Consider the following 8,909-nt stretch of genomic DNA (forward strand, 5'->3'; position numbering starts at 1 on the left):
CCAGGTCAAGGTTGACCGACAGTAATATTTTTACAGTTACAAAAAAATTCGTAACGGCTTCAACGTGTTACAACGTTCTGTTACTAAATAAATTCGTAACGGCTTGAGCATGTTACGACGGTGCCACGTAGTAACGGCTCTAAGCTGTTACAAGGGCCGTTACGAAAAAAATTCGTAACGGCTAGTGGGCCGTTGCGAAAAAATTGTAGCACCCCTTTTCGTAACGGTCCGGAACCGTTACAACCCCGATTCATAACGCTCAGAAACCGTTTCGAATCGGAAAAATGGTGTAGTGGCGGTTCTGTCAACTAAAGTCAACGGTCAAGGTCGCGGTCAACGGTCAAAAGTCAAACTTCGACACTAAAATTTCTGAGTGCGATATCTTTCTCGTCCGGTGTCCGATTAACGCGTTCGAGTAGTCCACTTCGTGTAACTTTTCGAGATATATCCAATGATACTAGTCTTATATCTAAATCGTTATTAGATTAATTTCTATTAATTTGGGTTCACCTCTAAATAATCGAGTCATTAGCGGCTTAGTCGGCTCTTGACTAGTTTAATAGCGTTGACGAGCTTGAGGGTCCTTACATTCTCCTCACCTTATACATTTTCGTCATCGAAAATCGATCCATCCTTCTGATATTCAAAACTCCCCACATTATAGATAAATACTATCTCTCGACTAAGTGCAAGTATTGCTCATACTCACAAACTCGCGAACACCAACTCATTTCAAATGAGTTCGAAGAAACAAGAAAAGAAACACAAACCTATATGGTTTCCTACAACTAAGATCTGAAACTTGTAGTTCTAGGTTCAAAAGACAAATTTCTATTTCAATAGATTAATGGTTATAAGTACATTAGAAGATATTCTATGGTAAAGTTTCTGTTTGAATCTGTAATCTATCAATTAAAAATATCAACCTTAGTTATACCGATTGAAGCACTATCAGATAAATAAGTCTATGTTCTTCACACTAATTTTCAATCTTAATAAATTAACGGTTCTAATTATATGTAAAGGTACTCAGTAAGTTTCCAAAATGAATTTGGGATTTATATCAGATTTACTAAACTCACTATTCACCAGTGTTTGAGTGACTAACTATTCAAAATTTTAAACTAATTATTCCTTAATTTCAATCAAAGCTTCTAAATTATAATATAATTGGTTCAACTTACAATTTTTACTTTGTAAAATACACAAACATCAAGGAAACGAATTAGTCAACCAAATAAATCTTTTAGTTCTTGATGGCTTTTAGTGATTAAGAATTATCTCACAGCCCATCCCAATTCTAAACTATTCAAATTCAAAAACTGTCACTAACTATTATCTATTCTTGCCCATGTAAGATCTAATAGTGAGCTCTGATACCAACTTGTGACGCCCCAAGCTAATCACCTACTTAGCTAATGGGATTACAACCTAAATGAAGCATCAAACCTAGTTTACCAATTTTAAGAATCATAATTGCGTAAAGTGCTAATAACAAAACCCAAACTCTCCGACATTATACAAATGACAATTCTCTCAGGTGATATGAATATATTAATGTGTTGTTTTACAGAATAAATAAAGAATTCATATATATAAAAGATTCACAAAATCTCTAACTTCACTAAAATCTTTAAGCTACGAAAATGAATATCTTCACGCTCACCATTTCTTCTGATTACTGAAACTGAAGCGGGAACGAGTGAGCACATCATCCCAAAGAGGTTCCCAATGGAAACATATAACTTTCAAGTAATCACTAACATGCTCATGTTTCTAAAGAACAGTAACTAAACATTCAACGTGCATAACATGCGTAAGAGTATTTCCCCCAGATACCTCGTAGTAATATTTACACTTCCCGAGCTGAATAAAACATAAATTTACCATATAAAATAAAAAGTAATACTATTTACACCCTTGTGCTGAAATCGTTGTATTGTACTTCCCGTGCTATATAATATTTACACTTCCCGTGCTGAATAAGACTTAGCAAGGAGCCATGGGGAAACCACGGACACTCCTCGCGGGAAAAATATTGCAAACACACATCAAAATATTCACCCAACAATCAACAAACATCGAAATATAGCATTTCTATAAAGGAAAAACATATTCTGCGATCAAACCAGTATGATATGCATAAGACTGTTTTCCCCAAATACCTCGTAGTAATATATACACTTCCCGTGTTGAATAAAAACATAAATTTACCATATAAAATAAAAACTAATACTATTTACACCCTTGTGCTGAAATAGCTATTATATGCACTTCTCGTGCTATGTAATATTTACACTTCCCATGCTGAATAACACTTAGCAAGGAGCCATGGGAAAGCCATAGACACTCCCTGCGGAGATACTAGGTAACACATATCACAAATATGCTCACAAGAAGTAAAGGCACATCATGCTCGTTGAAAAAAAACTTAATGATTACAAGAAGGTTACAAGAGTTCCCACATGATTCTGAAGGAAAAATACTCCTACCTTGAGATCCTCAATTCACTGGTTCATCCTTTAGATCGATCGTTGTTAAAGAAGACTAACTTATTGATTGAGCATGCTCTATCATCATTTGTACAAAGATAATCATTCTCACCCCCATATGAACCATTATTACTAATTTACTAACACCATCAACTCAACTATTTCCTCGTCAACTAAATTATCATTCTCTCTATCTAGATATAATACTTATACCTCACTGATTTCTCTTTCCCTTTTATTTGTTACTAGCTTATAATCACTCAAATACTACACACATCACCCTCATATCTCACCATCATCCAAAACTTTCATTGTCTCTCAAGGTCCCTGTTTTTATTTCCTACAAAATAACTACACTCAACAGCTCCTACTCTCAAGATCTGTCTGTCACTCACTCTTTTGCTCGGTAACACATCAACTAGGTGAAACAGGAGGGCAAAATGAAAAGATAAGTTTTCCACAAAACTCAAATTCAAAACTATATATTTGAAACCTTATTTAAGGCTTTACTATGTACCATCTAGATAACCACTAAGGGATAATTAATTACTACACATAGGTACAGTCAAGTTTAGAGGTTCTGTCAACTAAAGTCAACGGTCAAGGTCGCGGTCAACGGTCAAAAGTCAAACTTCGGCACCAAAATTTCTGAGTGTGATATCTTTTTCGTCCGGTGTCCGATTGACACGTTCGAGTAGTCCATTTCGTGTAACTTTTCGAGATCCATCCAATGATACTAGTCTCATATCTAAATCGTTGTTAGATTAATTTCTATTAATTTAGGTTCACCTCTAAATAATCGAGTCATTAGCGGCTTAGTCGGCTCTTGACTGGTTTAATACCATTGACGATCTTGAGGGTCCTTACACAATCTCCCCCTTTGTCAATTTTAGTGACAAAACTATCAATGCATATGGAATACAAAATAAAGAAAAATTGTAGCTTCTCATCCAAATGCTTGATCTCCTCGGCATCTTCAACGTGACTCGAAATCTTCGTTACTTCCAAGTACTCTATGATCTTAAGGGTTGTAAGTTCAGCATCATAGATGTTGAAGATCCGTAGCGATAATAATGAGAAAAAAAATGCTCTCAATTATTGTTATACAGTGTCATAGTATTATTATACAACATCAAAGTCCAATTGTGTCACAACTTTGACAATAATACTATGGTGATATGTATCACTCCCCCTTAGTAAATACTTCATCTCGACATGAAAACCACTCTCCCTTACATAATGATCTGTAAACCATATGTATTTGTGAAAAAGCAGGGGTATAACAACCACACCCAATATTTCGCTTAGAAATCTGTATGGACAAACTCCAATATACTTTCTAGAGAATCAACTAGACAGTCAGACTCAATCTAGATAAAAGTATATCAAAGAGTTTATATCTCAATCTCTCGATTTGATCTATACTCGAGCAAATAGAAATCTGCGAGTCTTTATCAAAGAGAGATAACTTGGATGGTACCAAATACCAATATCCAAGTGTCAATCAATTTAAATCAACAACCCAAAAGGTCGGATATTCTAATTGATTGAACAACGCACAACCTGTGATATTTCAATTATATAACAAAATATAATGCGGAATAGAAATAACATAGACACCAGGATTTTGTTAACGAGGATACCGCAAATGCAGAAAAACCCCGGGACCTAATCCAGATTGAACACACACTGTATTAAGCCGCTACAGACACTAGCCTACTACAAACTAACTTCGGTATGGACTGTAGTTGAACCCCAACCAATCTCATACTGATCCAAGGTACAGTTATGATCCTACGTCTCTGATCCCATCAAGATTCTACGTACTTGATTCCCTTAGATGATCTCACCCACAACTAAGAGTTTCCACAACTAAGAGTTTCTACGACCCAAAGTCGAAGACTTCAATAAACAAATCTGTATCATACAGAAAATTCTACGGTGATAGATAAATCTGTCTCCCATGAATATACCTATAAGTTTTGATCCGTATTTTGATAAATCAAGGTGAACATGAACCAATTGATAATCCGGATTTATATTCTCGAACACCAACCTAGTATTATCAATCACCTCACAACAATCTTAATCGTATGGTAGCAAAACAAGATGTTGTGGAATCACAGACGATGAGACGAATATGTTTGTGATTACCTTTTATCTTGCCTATTGGAGATAGAAATCTCAAGCCAATTATTACAATTGTACTCGTACGATAGAAACAACAAGATCAGATCACACAACTACAAGAAAGTAGTATCGGTCTGGCTTCATAATCCCAATGAAGTCTTTAAGTCGTTAACCCGGTTTGAGAAAAGAAAACCAGAGGTTAAAGGAGAATCGACTCTAGCTTACAACTAGTATCACACGAAAGGTGTGGGGATTATTTTTCCCAGTTTATAGAGTTTTCCCTTATATAGTCTTTCAAATCAGGGTTTGCAATCAATGTTAGCTTAGTAACAAAGCATTCAATATTCACTGTTAGATGAAAACTTGATTAGATTCAAGCTAATATTTATCAACCGTTAGATCGAAAACATAGCTTGTTATACACAAATAAAATACACGTTTCTAGGCTCGTGTAAACGTACCCAAACTTGTACATTAGTTGGTTCAAAAATAGTTAACCAAATGGTTAGCCATGTGATCACTTTCATATCAACCATATTCTTCTTCACCATAACTAGTTCAAATGACTCAAATGAACTAGTTAGAGAGTTGTTCAATTGCTTAGATCTTATGTAACTTCACAAGACACAATCGAAGCAAAAATGATTTGATTCACTCGAATCGGTTCATGAACTTTATATCCACGGTTTGCAAAAGCATTCCTTAACCAATATAAAGATGAGTTCAAGAACAATCGTTTTTAGATATAACCTACTCAAGTTCGCGGACTGGGTTAGCGGACTTAAGTTCCCGGAAAGAGTTTTCAAACTCCAGCAGATATTCTCGGGTCGAGAACTATCGTCAGTTCGCGGACTGAGTTTGCTGAGTGAGTTATCAAATTCCAGCAGATATTCTCGGGTTGAGAACTTCCGCCAGTTCGCGGACTGAGTTTGCAAACTGTGCAAAGTTCCGGTTCTCTTGATCAACAAAGTTCCCAAACTTTGGTTCAAGGAATAGGACTTATACATATATGTGTTTCCACAACAATTCTTATATCCATCAATGGTTATATAATCTAAACTCTCATTTCAATCATTGAAACATTCTCAGAGAACGTTACATAGTTGTTATTCACAAACTATTTTTCGTCAGAGCAATTTTCAAAGTGATTGAAACATAACATGACTTTTTCCACTAGGTAAAGATGAACTTGGTTAAAGCGAAAGCTTACCAACACATATTTCGAGAAATAGATATGCGACATAAACTCGGCTCGAAATATCAAATGTGTATAATCTAAGTCTATATAGCAAAACGACTTTGTCTCAAGATAAGAGATAAATAGACTTTTGAGTGATAGATATGTTCAAGTCTCCACATACCTTTTAGTCGATGAAGTTCCACCGGTTCCATGAGTAGTTCTTCGTCTTGTATGATGATCGACATGGAGTTCTTGAGCTCAACTACACTTTCTATCCTAGTCCGAGACCTTAGAAGACTTATAGTTTTGGTCACTAACATTGACAAACATGCTTGAGATAGCAACGCATGCAAGTTCGACCGAGAAATGCTATAACAATTTGTTGTATCATACTACACATTAATTCTCCCCCTTTTTATCAATATAAATTGGCTAAGGTACGAAAACTAGTGGGATCCTCATGAAATTTTCATAGAGATACTTCATGACCAAAAGAGAATACCATATCAACTTATTCATATGCCATCATAAAGCCGAAGCTGAATGCATTCATCAAGGAGTTTATAAAGATACAAGATAACCCATATAATATTCCACATCCGCACTCCCCACAAAGATTTGGCAATTAAGCACAAGTTCAAAAAGAACTCTCCCCCATAAAATGTCATTCCCGAAAGAACAACAAAGGCGACCTTACTTTCATAAACAAATGAGGATTTCTTTGGACATAACCAAATCACATGAAAACATGAATTTGAATCCAAATTATTCAATTGAATTAACCACAAGAGAATCCACGATTAATCCAATCGAAATGCACAACTAAATTAACCACAACAAAACCCATGATTAATTCAATCGGAATTACACAACTAAATTAACCACAAGAATGTGATCAATTTAATTGGTCATGCTCGTCATAAGAGAACTTACGGAGCAACAACTAAACTGACCATAATACAATGATCAATTCAATTGGTCATGCTCAAACATAAGAAAACTTATGGAGCAACACAGTATATGCACAAAAATGTGGATCGGAGATTGACCAATAATGCGGAATAGACAAGGATTCATTCTATTTTTCATCACTATTTGCACAATGACATGTAATAGACTTGATCATTGTAAACAAAAGTGAAAAAGCGGGGGCCTAACAACACCACCCAATATTTCGCTTAGCAATCTGTATGGACTAACTCCAATATACTTTAATAGAGAATCAACTAGACAGTCAGACTCAATCTAGATTAAAGTATATCGAGGAGTTAATATCTCTCTCTTGTTTTGATTTATTCAAGCAAGACTGCGAGTTCTAATCAAATACAAGGAATAACTTGGATGGTACCAAAGACCAATATCCAAGGATCAATCAATATCAATCAACAACCAAAGGTCGGATTTCCAATTAATTGATTCAAATGCACAACCTGTATTATTTCAATTATAAAGATAAAACAATATAATGCGGAAATTGAAATAACAAAAACACTAGAAATTTTGTTAACGAGGAAACCGCAAATATAGGAAAAACCCCGGGACCAAGTCCAGATTGAACACACATTGTATTAAGACGCTACATACACTAGCCTACTCCAAGCTAACTTCGGACTGGACTGTAGTTCAACCCCAATCAATCTCCCACTGATCCAAGGTAAATTTATGCTCCTATGCCTCTGATCCCAGTAGGATACTGCGCACTTGATTCCCTTAGCGGATCTCACCTACAACTAAGAATTGCTACGACCCAAAATCACAGGCTTTAACAATAAATAAATCTGTCTCACACAGACAAGTCTATCAAAGGATCAATCTGTCTCCCACAGATAAACCCTAAAGGTTTTGTTCCGTCTTTTGATAATAATCAAGGTGAACGGGAACCAATTGATAATCCGGTCTTATATTCCCGAAGAACAACCTAGATTAATCATTCACCTCACAACAATCTTAATCGTATGGTAGCGAAACAAGTTGTTGTGGAATCACAAACGATGAGACGAAGACGTTTGTAATTACTTTTTATATCTTGCCTATCAGAGATATCAATCTCAAGCCAATCAATCTGATTGTACTCGTACGATAAAAGATGCAAGATCAGATCACACAACTACGATAAAAGTAGTACCGGTCTAGCTTCACAATCCCAATGAAGTCTTTAAGTCGTTAACCCGGTTTGAGAAAAGAAAAATAGAGGTTAAAGGAGAATCGACTCTAGTACGCAAACTAGTATCACACGTAAGGTTTGAGGATTAGTTTTACAAAATACTAGATGTCTCCTTCATATAGTCTTTCAAATCAGGGTTTTGCCTTGGTCACAAAGCAAACAATGTCCACCGTTAGATGAAAACCTGATTTAGATTCAAGATAATATTTCTCAACCATTAGATCGAAAACTTAGCTTGTTATACACACTTGACGATGCACACTTCTAGGTTTGTTAACCCAAACGTATGCACTTGTTGGTTCAATAATAGTCAACCAAAAGGTTAGCCATATGAGCATCTCATATCAACCATGTTATTCTTCACCATAGCTAGTTCAAATGACTCAAATGAACTAGTTAGAGAGTTGTTCAATTGCAAGGAAATCTCATGTACTACACAAGACACAATTGAAGCAACGATGATTTGATTCACTCGAATCGGTTCATGAACTTTATAGCCACGGTTTGCAAACTGCATTCCTTAGTCTTTATAAGTTTAAGTTCAGAAATCATCTTCAGATATATAACCTTCTTAAGTTCGCAGACTAGGTTCGCGGACTTAAGCAATCGGTAGAGTTTACAAACTACAACAGAAAATCTCGGCAAATACTTTCGTCGGTTCGCGGACTGGGTTCGCGGACTAGTCTAGTTTGTCAACTCCAGCAGAATTTCTCGGGATGAAAGTTCGGTAGTTCTCGGACTGAGTTCGCGGACTTGGCTCACACCATTCTCCGGTTTCTATTGATCAACGAAGTTCATAAACTTTGGTTCAAGGAATATGACTTATACATAAATGTGTTTCCACAACAATGTTTATGTACACCATTGGTTATGTAATATAAACTCTCATTTCAATCATTAAAACAATCTTAGAGGACGTTATATAGTTGTTCTTCACAAACTA

The sequence above is a fragment of the Papaver somniferum genome, chromosome 5 (genome assembly GCF_003573695.1).
Source record: "Papaver somniferum cultivar HN1 chromosome 5, ASM357369v1, whole genome shotgun sequence".
NCBI classification, from domain to species: domain Eukaryota; kingdom Viridiplantae; phylum Streptophyta; class Magnoliopsida; order Ranunculales; family Papaveraceae; genus Papaver; species Papaver somniferum.